This window comes from Sturnira hondurensis, unplaced genomic scaffold (assembly GCF_014824575.4).
Source record: "Sturnira hondurensis isolate 20B ecotype Veracruz unplaced genomic scaffold, ASM1482457v3 Scaffold0013559, whole genome shotgun sequence".
Lineage (NCBI taxonomy): Eukaryota > Metazoa > Chordata > Mammalia > Chiroptera > Phyllostomidae > Sturnira > Sturnira hondurensis.
The window spans coordinates 6,300,352-6,314,380 of record NW_028086190.1 but is presented as its reverse complement, the minus strand read 5'-3'; the positions used below and the strand labels follow the sequence as shown (position 1 = coordinate 6,314,380).

At 44.4% G+C, this 14,029-nt stretch overlaps 1 long non-coding RNA gene across 2 annotated transcripts; it reads left to right on the top strand.

The window, feature by feature from the left end:
• The first annotated feature begins 1,000 nt into the window (after window positions 1-1,000).
• Window positions 1,001-13,604, top strand: LOC118998029 (uncharacterized). Of its 2 annotated transcripts, XR_005068791.1 has the most exons (5): window positions 1,006-1,984; window positions 2,437-2,571; window positions 2,693-2,878; window positions 8,357-8,492; window positions 13,057-13,604. It is a non-coding gene; the product is annotated as an uncharacterized LOC118998029 (long non-coding RNA). The 2 variants fall into 2 exon arrangements; XR_005068792.1 differs by lacking the exon at window positions 13,057-13,604 and having other exon boundaries at window positions 1,001-1,984; window positions 8,357-9,329.
• The last annotated feature ends 425 nt before the right edge of the window (window positions 13,605-14,029 follow it).

The window sequence follows — 14,029 nt, the reverse complement described above, 5'->3', positions numbered from 1 at the left end:
GGAGGGGAGTAAGCCTCATCTTGTTTAGGACACTCATTTTTACAGCAAAGACTGTGGGCTACCTGGAAGAACAAGAAACAATTAATGAGAATTTACTGCACGGAGATGAGAGTTGAGACTTCCAACTAAAAGATGGTTCAGACCGCTTCCCGCCTTCAGTACCTTTTCCCGATATTGGCACTGCAGCCTGTCCGGCCCTTAAGTCACACCCGTATCCCAATCCTGGGTGACATTTCTCTTCACGTGCCTTTTTCCTGCCCACTCATCTGAGTTTCGGGTTGCCCAGGACCTCACGGCCTCTGGAATAACTCTTGCAAGGTTGCCCTTCCCCAGGCGCACACGCACTGGTGGGCTTTTCCTGCGCGGCTGCCCGAGAATCCCCGGGGGCCTCGGAAAACTGGTGTATTTTCCAGCGCTCAGCCTCGGCGCTCCTGCGTTCGGTTCTGTCACAGGGGCATGGACCCAAGGCTAATAAACAATGCTGCTTATTAGGAATACAAACGGGCACAGAAAAGAAGCACGCGAGATGAGCGAGTAAGGAGGCATTTTAACATGTGGCCAAACATTTAGTACTAACTGCCTCTGAAAGTGACTTGTAATGTACAACGGAAGACCTTGCTCTAAAATTACAGAAGCTCGGACAATATAGGTGTGTCTACCTAGGATGGTTGGGGCTCTTTTTATTTGTTTGGTTTTGCCTCTAGCGATCAGGCAGAGCTGTTGTTATTTGCGGAAGCCTCTCTACAAGCCACCTCCACTTCCCCTGCCGCCCTCCCTTCGATCTCTAGGCCTCTTTTAAAAAGGAGGGGTCTCCTAGGTGTCTGTATCCTTTAATACCGTTATTCCAGTTCCCTCAAGCACTGAAAACACGACCTCCCCTGTAGGTAGAGACAACAGGAGCTTTGGCTGGAGATGCCATTGTAACAGGCGTGGCCACGTAATTTAGAGATGGGGAGGGGGGAATCCCCCTTTTTAGTAAAAAGAAAAAAAGTTCAGTTACCTTCTGGGTGCCGACCCCGAGTGAGAGTGGGGACTGGGAGTTCTTCCTTAGGGGGGTGGGCGAAGCCAATTTCCGTCCTGCCTGATGGCTTTGGGAAGGGGCCTCCCATCTACTGTGAACATCTCCCTTACTGGGTCGGAAAATCCTCCTGCCTGCAGATATTGGCAGGCGGCTGCTACAACAGGCAGTGCTGCTTTCAACAGGAAGAAGACTGAAGAGCAAAAAGAAACTCTCAACCTTCCTACCCACCCCTGCCTCCTGTCCCCAAGGGCAAGTATTGGCAAGGGAGACAGACTCTAAGGAAAATCCCGATTCCAGATGAGCAGGGCGAACAATAAATCAGCTGTGTGTTGCTGAAACAAATCTCTCTCTGATTCTCAGGAGCTGGGGTACCCAGAACAGGTCTCCCCAATTCAGCTGCTGAAGTTTTAGTGTCTGAGCTGCTGCACCTTCTATGGCCCAACCGCTCGGCTTTGTTGTTGTTCAGTTAACGCTGGAAGACACTTCAGGGGTGCTCTAGTCCATTCCTGCTGGGTGGCTCTGCTTCTGGTCATGCTCAAAAGGTCTCATCTCCCCAAGGCCAGTCCCGCACCCTACACAGAACTCTCAGATGAGAGAACTGGCCCGGGGCTGGCTCTGGCTGGGGCAGATGCCCTGGCCTTGAATTATATCTCTTCCACCAACCATTGCCGTCTCTTTTGTCAGGCAGTGGTACTGGTGCCAAATACACCCAATGAACAGCCTAAATCTTCTGTTCCTCCCTCCCACCCTAAGCTGATGGCCTTATACGGTGTTCACACATTCTTATTTCCTAATTTAATTACTATATTATCTTCAGAAATTGTTCAGCTGACTTTAGCCCTTTCTGCCTATCGGTGACAACTTCTCCTAGGAAGGGTTTCTGCCTCATGAAGTCAGGTTTGAGAGATCTCCCCTGCAAATACCGAGGCTGAATTTTAGAAGATGCCTGTGGCATTCCTGATGGTGAGCATTTGTTTTCTTCCCACCCTTATCCAAATCAAGTGGCATGTATCTTGCCATTTCACAGATGAGGAAACTGAGGTGCAGAAAAGGGACGTGACTTGCTGAAGGGGATACAGTGAGCTGAGGGCAGAGTCTGCACCAGACCCCAAATTTCTCCATGTGAAGTGCCTTTGCTCAGTTCTGAGGGTGGGGTGATAACTAATAAGAAACTACTGTGCAATAAGCATCGACTGTACACCAGGCCATGTGCCAGACACCTGACACAAGTCATCATCCCAGTGACTCCAAAGAGCATCACTAGTCCAAATAAAAACTTAAAAATAAAAGTATAAAAGTACTATATGCATAAACCAGAATACTTCATATAATACCAAAGGGCATACGATGAAAATAAAAATCTTCAACGCTGCCCCCTCTTCCAGAATCACAGTGCTATGTTTTCATTCCTCTAGAGGCTGTCTCCATAACTCGCACACAGATGCAATCATCGCTTTCTGATTGAGGACAGGGAGGCTCATGATCAAGATAACCAGCTGTGACATGGCCTGACTGCAGGCTTAGCACTTCTATTATTCCACTTAGCTAAGGTGAGTGTGGAGGAAAAGGAGTGAGTGGGGAGACAAAAAGAAGGGTCAGGTGAGAGTTTACATCACTCCTTTCCGCTCCTGCTGCCCCTTCGAGGATCCCACTATTGCTACCATTTTTCAGGACCTGAGACCAAAGGCCCTTTCCGTGCGTGCAGATAGCTGATGATCCTTCGTGATTGCTGCATTCCTTTCAGGCCTCAGAGCAAAATGGATGGGCGGCTCTCCTCAGGCCACCATCACCTGAGTGATGCCACCTCTTACTGTCACCTCCATGCTGCCTTCACCCTGGACTAGCTCTGGGACTGGGGTATGCCTCTTAAGTTTTAATTTCCCTGCCTATCTCTCAGCATTTATGGGGGCTCAAATGAGAGACAAGGAAAGGACTGTGTATATACCTAAAGTCTCTGTAAATAAAGCAGCTACTTTAGAACCCTGCGGCCCTTTGATCCAGAACAGCGGGTTTGGGGGACTCTTTGTAAAATGGTGTGTTTGGGGAATTTAAGGGTTTGCTCTCATTGTGCCTTCATTATGTCAATAGGAGCAAGGCTATATGTGTGTCTCAAAGTGAAAAGGGATGCTCATTTCTTTGTGAGAGATGGGAGCACTGGATTTGGGGATCAGAGAATTTGGGAATACAGAGTGGATCTCTTTAGGCTGGAGAACACACTAAGCTAAGCTGGTGAAGGCAGAGGAGGCAGTTATCCCACTTGGGGTGCCCAGTAGTTTAGTCAGAGGTGTGGCTGAAAGGATGCTCAAGCCTGTCCCTTTGGGTAAGTGTCCACCACCAAAGGCTGACCTTGGACTGCTTGCTTCAGGGCAGACAGAAAGGAGAGGGGATAAATGCTGGGCAGCATGAGTTTCCCAGAACCAGTGATTTCATTAGTTTGTTATTGTCTGAGCAGAAAGGGGAGGAGTATTAGGAAGATGGGTGTAACCATTCTTCCAAGAAGCTAGTCTTGTCCTCGAGGCTCCTTCATTCTGCAAGAATCTTTAGAAACACAATCTTTAGAATGGAGGGGACTCCATGTGAGAGTGAATAATAAGCTGTGGCCATGGTCTCCTAGGCTTTGCAGAGGAGGAGCAGCTGGGGAGAGCCGGTGTATCTGAATGCACTTCTAGACACATGCAAAACCCTCTAAAATGCACAAATCCACAATAGTATGGGGAGAGAATCTGAGCATCAGGCAGGAAGAAGATGAATGAAGAGAGTTGGAGAGTGGGCTGGTTCCAGAGAGAAACCGTGACAAGGAGACTGGCCTTGGAGGCCCAGCCAGGTTTCTGAGCCTGCCTTCAGAACCTGCGTCAGCACAAAGGATGCTGCGCCCCCTGGCGTCAGACTGGCAGTCGGCGCCAGCTCGCTGCAGTGGGGACCCGCGGGCAGTGAGACCCAAAGACCAGCTGGAAAAGTCCACTGGTCAGATGCCTTTTCTTCTGTTTGCCCAGCGAGTTGAAGTTGAAATGGCCTTTGCTTTCTCAACTATTAAATCTACATAGAGACTCTGATGTAGAGAGAACAGGGATCGTTTTTTTTTTGTTTTTTGTTTTTTTGTGTTTTTTTGCATGCAATTCAGGCAGACAGGACAATGCCTGTTTACAAGTAACCTGATGGAGTGGGAAGTACACTAGCCTAAAGCAAAACCCTGCATTTTTGGTACAGTGCTGGTCTTGGCGAGTCATTAAAAATTTTAGAGGCTCCCTTTCCATGTATTAAAACCAAAGGGGTTAGAGGAAGGTGTTTTAAGGTCTTTTGCAAGCTCTAATACTGAGATTTATTGGATAATTATTATACTATTTTCCCAGAGCCTTGTGAGTTGGGCATTTTTTCTATTTACACACAGGTGCAGATGTTATATGTTTCAGCATCATGAGTTCCCCAATTCTGGGCAAAGATCTGTGTGTGTGTGTGTGTCCCCTTCCTTTTAGAAATGCAGATTATGCCTTTTTTCAGCGCAGAAGCTGCCCCTCCAGCTTTTGTGGGGCCTTCTACAGAAAGCAGCAGAGTGAGCAGGTCTTCAGTCTCTGCTCTGTTTCTTTTAAAAATAAAGTACTAAAGTGCTGGAAATTATGCTACTAAAGTGTTACATGTGGTAGGTGTGAATATGTGCTTCAATAGTTCCAGGCACAAGACCAAAACTTCCCCAGAATTAGCAGAGTTTTCAGCTATAATTTGGCTCACGTTTCTACAAATAGGTACAAAGACCATTTGGGAGTCTGCTCTCTCTCAGGGGCTGTGTGGTTGGGATCCATTGAAATTTCAGGCTGTTCCTGGTATGGTCAGGTGATTTTAAGTAGAAACAGCCCCAGGGAAAATTACGTCATCCCCAAGCATTCACTCTTCTTCACCCGAGTCCAGTCTCTGAGAGGCGTGGTCAGCTGTGCCTCATGGCAACATCTCCTTTCTGCTCTCTGCCCGGCCTCTTCCTACCTGGGTCAGGAGTACACTTTGTTTTCTGTTTTTAACAAACTGATCATAGTGCTGAGAAGGATCCCCCAAGCGGCCCCTCAGGTTCGAGGATGCAGTGCAGTGCACAGCCACCTGTGCTGTGACAGGCAATGTCGGTGTTTGATGTGCCGCACGGGAGCAGCAGGTCCCTCGGCAGGAGAGAGGTGGCTGGGGGACAGCAGGGGAGACAGGGTGGCCGATGGTAACTGTTGAGGATGGTGTTAGTGCGGTGACTTGGAGCACTGAGCCTCCTCTCCAGGGAACAGCTGAGTTATGGGTCGAGTTGTGTTGTGTCCGTCTAAAATTCATATGCGGAAGCTCTAACCCCTAGTACCCGAGAGTGTGATTTTATTTGGAGTCTTTAAAGATGTTACTAAGTTAAGACTTCCGGCCAAGATGGAGGTGTAGGTAGAAACACTGGGCCTCCTCGCACAACCAAGTTTAAAGACAACAAAGTTTTAGTAACAAAAACGCAGCCAAAACACAGAAAATTGAACTATATGGAAGTCTCACAATAATGAACCATTCAGCCAGACCAGTGAGAGAGGCGGAGTCAGCAGCGGAGCCGGGTCATGCAGGAAAGACAGGCAGGACTGACCCAGGCATGCAGGCGGCAGTTGGCGGATCCAGTTGGCGATTGGCGGTTGGTGGGGTGGCAACAGTGGACCCATTGAGGGAACAAGGCGGCTGGCTGACCAAGATTACACATTCGCGCAAGGATAAACCAAATGAAGGAGTGAGCAGTGAGACAAACTGCTCAGGCTAGGGCCCCAGCGATGGGAATTAGAACCTGAAAGCACCAATTGGAAAGACTTGAGGGGGTCAAGGTGCCAAGAGAGGCTCCCAGGCTCACAGAGACTTTGTTGGAGAGACCCACAGGGTCCTGGAGGGTGCACAGGCCCACACACCTAAAAGCTGGCACCAGGGGGACCAGGTTTGCTTGCGGGAAGCAGCAGAGGGGACCAAAATCTGAGAGAGAGTGGAGCAAACGCCATTGCCCTTCTCTGACCCGCCCCCACATACAGCATCACAACCCAGCTACCTGGGTCGCCCCACCCTGGTGAACACCTAAGGCTCTGCTCCTCATATGTAACAGGCATGAACAGACCAAAACATTGTGGCTCAAGAACAGCTCAAAGTCCCAGAGCCAATAATTCTAAGCAACCATGAGATAGCCAACCTTTCAGATGCACAGTTCAAAATACTGGTGATCAGGCTGCTCGCAGAACTGGTTGATTTTAGTCACAAATTAGAGGAACAAATGAAGGCTAAACTAATTGAAAGGAAGGGAAATGCATAGGAAACCAATAGTGGTGGGAGTCTTCAAATCAAGGGAGTGGACTAGAAGAAAGAAAAAAATGACCAAACAGAAAAGTATGAAGAAACAAGAATTCAAAAAAAATGAGGAGAGGCTTAGGAACCTCCAGGACATCTTTAAATGTTCCAACATCTGGATTATAGGGGTCCCAGAAGGGGGAAAGAAACAGCCACGAGTGGAAAACTTATTTGAATAAATAATAAAGGAGAACTTCCCCAATCTGGCAAAGGCAATAGACTTCCAGAAAATTCAGGAAGCTCAGAGAGTCCCAAAGAAGTTGGACCTAAAAAGGAACACACCAAGGCACATCATAATTATATCAGCCAAGATTAAAATGAGGGAGAGAATCCTAGAAGCAGCAAGAGATAAGGGGACAGTTACCTACAAAGGAGTTCCCATCACAGCTGATTTCTCAAAAGAGACCTTCCAGGCAAGAAGGGGCTGGAAAGAAGTATTCCAAGTCATGAAATCTAAAGACCTACAGCCAAGATTGCTCTATCCAGCAAAGCTTTCATTTAGAATGGAAGGGCAGATAAAGTGCTTCTCAGATAAGGTCAAGGAGTTCATCATCACCAAGCCCTTATATGAAATGTTAAAGGGACTTATCTAAGAAAAAGAAGATTAAAAATATAAACAGTGAAAGGACAGCAAACTCACAGTTATTAACAACCATACCTAAAACAAAAGCAATCTAAGAGGACAGCTAGATCAGGAGTGGAACCATAGAAATGGAGATCACATGAAGGGTTAGCAACAGGGGAGTGGGAGGAGGAGAAGGGGGAAGAAGGTACAGAGAATAAGTAGCATAGACAGTAGGTAGAAAATAGACAGGGGGGAGGACAAGAATAGTATGGGAAATAAAGAATCTAAAGAACTTGTGACACATGGACATGAACGAAATGGGGGGAAGGGTGGAGGAGGGGTGTGCAGGGTGGAGGGGAATGAAGGGGGGGAATAGGACAACTGTAATGGAATAATCAATAAAATATTTTTTTAAAAAGAAGATGTTACTAAGTTAAAAGGCAGTCATTAGGGTGAGCTCTAACCTGAAGTGACTGGCTAAGTCCTTCTAAGTGCTTAGCACACAAGCACAGAGGGAAACCTATATGAGGACGCAATGAGAAGAAAAGATATCCCCCAGGTATAACTGCCTGGGGTTCGGCATGAGCTAGTGTGGCTCTGACCAAGATTCTTTTCTCTCTCTAGGGTGGGCAAGGAGAACCTCATGATAAGAATATGTTGAAGAAAGGCCCAACAAAAGGAACTAAGTGTTTGGTTTGGGGTGAAGGGCTGGGTTGACCCCATATATGGCTGATGCTGGTAGCTCTCCCAGCCATCCTTCCAGGCACCGAGTTGCGCATTGGGAAACTGGACCTGCACGTGTTCCCCAGAATGATCAGCAAGACCCTATGGGGCAGTGCACCCCCATTTAAAAGCACCACAGAAACACAGCAAGTGGCCACAGTGAGGGGGACTGACAGTTGGTAAGCAGGGCTCCTTCGCCTTAAGCCGAGCCGGCCCTGGGATTACTCGGCTGGGCTGGGCTAGGAGGACAGAGCTGCACGAGTGAAACCCGAACTGCCTGTTTCAAGGCAGACCTGATACGTAACTGTGAGTAAATGGTATTTTTTCACGGGGTATGCCATGACGATTGATCCCAAAACTTTGGAGGAGAAAGCTTGGCCCCCAGTGACAGGAACACCTGTCCTTGGTGGAATGGTCATGGGGACACTATGAAGAGACACTGTTGTTAAGAATGTGCATTGATTTACAGAACCTCACTGAAAATATTATAGTGGAATGTTTGGTTGGGAGGTCTGCTTTTTCAGTTCTATTTCTGCCTAGTACTGGCTAACTGGAGAGTGTACATTTTAAAAGAAGTTAATTTTTTATGCACATTTATGCAAATTCCCTTAGGGGAATGAGTGAAAGACTGTTTGAGACACTCTGAATTTCTTGGAAGGAAGTTGCTATATAAATTAATACAGAGGGTTTTTTTTTGTTTGTTTTTTTTTTCATCGCAGGTCTGCAGAACACCTGGAAGAAGTCTCCCATCATGCAAAGGAGAAAATGAGACTCTCTACTGGCCTCTATCAAGGAAGCTAAAAGTTTCCCCCTCTTTCCTGCAAGTTTCCCAAACCGCAAGACACTGATTTCCAGGTCAGAGAATAAGATCTCATTTTTATTATCCTTTACACTTTGCACACAGAGTCCCCAAAGGAGCATGTGATGGACTGATTATTGCGAGCCTGTGTTGGGCAAGGCCAGGACTCAGGTGCCACGTACAGTACTCAGTCACACCTGCACAGCGATCTGGGGACCTTAAGTCAGCTCCTACTGTCTAATGTCAGACAGCGCCCTCCCCACCCCTGGAGTGGTGAGCAGGACTTCTCCTTGGGGCTGAGCCAGGCCCAGGATTCTTAAGGGATTAGGCTAGTGACCCAATATTGAAGAGGATTCAAATCTGTATGTGGCATTTCTGATTTAATTCCTAGATGACGGTTGCCTTAAGCATGTAGAAGAAACCTTGCTAAATGTTCAAACTTAAAAGAACATTGGTTTAAGAGAAATGAAAACTATGGCCACGTAAAAACTTGTCCATTAAAGTTCACAGTAGCATTATATTCATAAGAGCCCGAATGAGGAAACATCCAAATGTCCATCAACTAACAAAAGGATAAACAAAATATGGTATACCCATGCAATGAAGTACTATTTGTCAATAAAAAGGAATGAAATACTCATACAGGTGACAACATTGATGAACCTTAAAACACTGTGTTAAGTGAGAGAAGCTAATCACAAATAACACATATTGTATGACATTCCTAGAATAGGCAAATGTGTAGAGACAGAAAATAGCCTAGTGCCCGCAGAGGGCTGGGAGTCACAACGCAGGCAATGGAGGTGGCGGGGCAGTGCTGCAGAGCAGCCTTCTGGGGGACGAGATTATTCTAAAGTTAATTGTGATGGAGGTTGGACACCGCTGTGAATGTACCAAAAACCATTGAATTTTGTGCTTGAAATAGGTGAATCGCATGGTGTGCAAATAACATTTCATTACAGCTATTAATTTTTTTAAATAATTTTTTAAAGATTGCATTTATTTATCTTTAGAGGGGAAGGGAAGGAGAGATGGAGAGAAATATCAATGTATGATTGCCTCTTGTTCATCCCCTGCTGGGAAACTGGCCTGCAACCCAGGCATGTGCCCTGGCTGGGAATCGAACCGCTGTCCTTTGGTTCACAGGCCCACACTCAATCCACTGAGCTACACCAGCCAAGGCTAATTTTTTTTAATGATACTTTTAAAAAAGATCAGTGGTTTATGTCTCTTTTTCTGAAACTCACCACCTTCAGATCCATATACCCAGGCTTACCAACAGATCTTATGAGCTAAGTAAAGTGAAAATGTGAAAAATAGTGATTTTTCCTTAGCTGGAGAGAATGATTTGCAGATCAGTACATGGCCACAATACTTGTGCCTGTGACTGTTTTGAACTTTCTTGAAAAGTTTTTCCCTAGGCTAACATTATTAAACTATGTCTAAACAATGATACTTAAGTGGCTTTGTCATTTCTGTTTTCCCCATAATTTTCTCCCTTTCCAGAAGTCATAGCACTCCAGTTTTCTCTTTAGGACCCACCCGCCTTCTTTTCAGTTTCTGTGGTTTAAGTATTATTGACCCTTTCTTTGCCTTAGGCTCTATGACTCAGGCCCGGTCAACCAGCAAACTCTGTTAAGTGGTGTGTTGCAACTGGTTCATACCAGCGCCTCCAAACCAACTCGTAAATTTTTAGGAATTCTGTGAGTCACTTGTTAAACATGATCATTATTAAAATTTAAATTATATGAATTTATAATTAAATAAATTGCATTTAAAACAAAGATAATATGCACTCAAAACCCCATCGCTTTCTATTTATTTGTGTACATTTTACTATTATCTATGTTCTGGAGGTCACGTCTGTTGGATTGTGTGAGGGAGGACTGTGTGAGGACGTGCTACTGTGTATCTCTTCCAACTTCCTCTTCAGTGACTTCCCAGTGGCAGCTTGACATTGGCCATGGTTGCAGTATTTATACTACAGAATTAGGCAAGTCCTATAGAATCAAGGCTTCCCCTTTGCTGTGAATGTTGGACATGTACCAGCTCAAGGAGGTCAAATGGTGGTCCCCAGAAAATGTTTGTGTCCTAATCCCTGGCATTTCTGAATATACCGTTTTTAGAAAAAGGGTCTTTGCAGCTGTAGTTAAGTTAAAAATCTTAAGATGAGGTCATCCCGTATTATACCAGTATCCTTATGAGGCAGAGAAAGATTTGAGACAGACACAGAGGAGACACAGATGAGAGGCGGAGGCAATGTGATCGCACAGGCAGAGATCAGATTGATGTGGCCACAAGCCAGGGAATGCCTGGCGTTACCGGGAGTTGGAACAGAATTTCCCCTGGGGCTGCTGGAGGGAGCACAGTCCTGGTGGCACCTTCATTCTGAATGACTGGCCGCCAGAAACTGAGAAAGAATAATTTGTCTCCTTTGAAGCCACCCAGTCTATGGCAGCTGTGGTAACTAATATACCAGCATACCACGTATGGTTCGGGGAGGGGTACGCGATCCAAGCTAAGGCAACGAAAGATTAGCTGCTTTTGTGAAAGAAACAATCCCCCACTTGGGGTTGCTGAGTGGTTCTGTGTTTGCTACCATACTTGCCCACAAATGAAAACAGTGCAGAAAGTGGTCAAGGTGGGATCTAGAAAGAGAAAAGAGAGAGAGAAACATTCTGGACAGTGTTGTTCAGGGAGCTGGACCTGGTCTACCCCTGGAACTTTTATTACAGACAAATGCCTTTGCATTTTAAACCAAGCTCCTGATTGTGAGAGAACATGTGAAAGTACTTATTTTCACAACAGGATTGTAAATACATACAAGTGCTATCTTGTGATCAGTTACTATTTCAACCAGGCATAACCAACAAGCAGAAAAATATACATCAAACAGTGAACAACCTGGGGTCTACCTGAGTTCAATGATATTCATTTGTTCCACAAACACTTATGGAGCCCAACCGTGTCTGAAGTGCTTCAGGACAGATACCCATCCATTTAAGGACTTACAATTAATTTGCCGATAAGGAGTTTAACACAGCCCACATTACTGAGGTCGCCATCAGCATTAACTTTTCACTATTTTGTTCATATTGTTCTGGATAGTACTAAATTCATTTAATTTTATTATTTTTCCTTCAGTGAATTTGTTTAATGTACAATCAAAATATTTTAACTTTTATGAGATTATATTTAAGCAGAGTCACAAATCATAAAAAATATTCTGTCAAATTAAATAATTTGGGTTGGGAAGATAGTCTCAAAGTGATGTTCAGTGACATTGTAAGTCACTAAACTTACAGTGTTTAAAATGACCTTTGGTAATTTTGTACCTTTTAAGAATTTTTATTTTCCATTATCCTTAGTAATTTATTAGTGGGGACTAGCACATTTCTGAAAGGAGCATGTCTCAGAACATCCCAGGGAGAGACATATTGTATTCAACTCACTTTAAAATAAAAGGAAAATTATATTACCTTTACCATTTCTATCTTTAATCATTTTTCCACTTCAGGAGGTTTAAAATTAATTTTTTCTCCCATAATCCTATTTCTTTCCTCTACTTTTGAATACCTTTGTTTTTTCTTTTTTTTTGATGAGCACATTTTGGACGAATTCCCAGTCAACTTTTAAAATCTAATTAAACTCAGCTAAGTTTAACTCAGATAGCATTTAGAGTCAATTTCTTGATAGTTGAATAATTAGGAGCCTATCCTGGGAATTCTTTAGAAATTGGTTCCTGAGGGTTGTTTGTTGCTAAAATTCCCTTAACTAGTATTAACGTTCAGTAGCATCAGTAAACTAATTCCCGCTTGTTTTGACTTAAAATAGAAATGAGCTTCCAAGTGCAAATATCCAAATACTATGTTATTTGTTAGCACTTTTACATTTGCTAGTCACATTACTTATCAAAAAGACAATTGTGTTGAGTATTTTAAGCTCCTCCCCCCAATAAATCATCAAACACATAACAAATAAGCTGGCAAGCCACACACGTTAACACATCATAGGAAATAAGAGATTTCACTAAGGACATATAGCATATACATTAATCAATCAATAACAATTCAAGGCTACTCTCCTAGTCTAGAACAATCCTTCTCTCTTTACTATGAAAAGTAGCCACCCACATCTTTTGGAGATTAGGATTGCTATCAACATGGACTTAAAAGAAAACAGAAGAAAATAAAAACTATTTTTATAACCCCTATAGAAGCCTAAAATAAAAATTGGGAATATATCAAGTTTACCAAAGGCAGTGGAAAACAGATTCAAAATAAGTGTTTAGGAAACCACTTTCTTTCCATGAACAAAAGCAGCTTTTAAATGTTACTCATTCTTGATAATGCTGACTAAAGAGAACCCAGGTTTGCTTTTTCCCTAAAGCTAAAAAGAAACTCGCCACCAAAGTTAAAATACAAGGAACCAGGACACAAAATTCAATGATTTGTTGCTTGACGGAAAATTTATGTCAGGGATACAAGACTTTCTTGTTTTACTAAATTGTTTTCTTCATGTGGAAAACAGTGATAGAAATCTAGGTGAATGGATATAATTAAGTAGTGGTGTGGCTCCAACTTTAAATTTTTTTAATCAAACATCTCCACATTTACCCAGGAACCAGAGGAAAAGAACAGCTTTTTAAGAGTAAGGCCCTGAAAGCATTTCCAAGCTGCCTGGACAAAGGTTTGGAATGACGACGATAGTGAGCCCTCCTGCCTTGAACCCCAGTCTAGATGGATGACCTAATACGTCTCTGACTGCCATGGTTTTATGAGCATCCAGAACTGGGCGCCTGCCACTGTCAACAAATAGGGCTTCTCCAGAGCTCGTACATCCACGGAAACTTGAGTACCCCCCGAAGCACAGATCACTCGGTCTCCCAGGGCTCACGGTGTTTCCTCTAGCTTTCACCGCCTGTGAGATGGAAACTCCTCTTCAGCAGGATAATTCTTAAAGAACAGGGAAGTGTGCCCATGACTCTCCCATGTTATCCTGGTTTTTAGAACAGAGGGATCCCTGGGAAGCTAATGAAGCTTAGCTCAAGCATCCTCCTTCTTCAGGGCCCTTTCCAAAGCCCTGTACCTAATTTTGTGTTTATAATTTTACATTCTTTTTGTTAAAAGAATCCCCTCAATTTCATAAGCTATAGACACACCCCGCCGAAAAAATGGGTACCTGCTCCTCAACCAGACAAAACTGGCACAAAATCTTAGCTTGATAAAGGTGTACAAATTAACACAAACTCCTGTTTGTCTTTTTTTGGACACTGCCTAGCTGGGGCCAGCCACCATTAAAGATGAGATAGAGGCCCTGGCTGGTGTAGCTCAGTGGATTGAGCGCGGGCCTGCAAACCACACAATCGCAGTTCAATTCCCAGTCAGGGCACATGCCTGGGTTGCAGGCCAGTTCCCGGGAGGGGACACACCAGAAGCAACCATACATTGATATTTCTCTCCTTCTCTCCTTTCCTCTAAAGATAAATAAATAAAAATTCTTCAAAAAAAAAAGATGAGATAGATCTCTTAGTTTGAGTCTCTGGTCCGCAGATGCCTTTCTCAGCTGAAGCAGTGGTTAAAATACCAGCCAC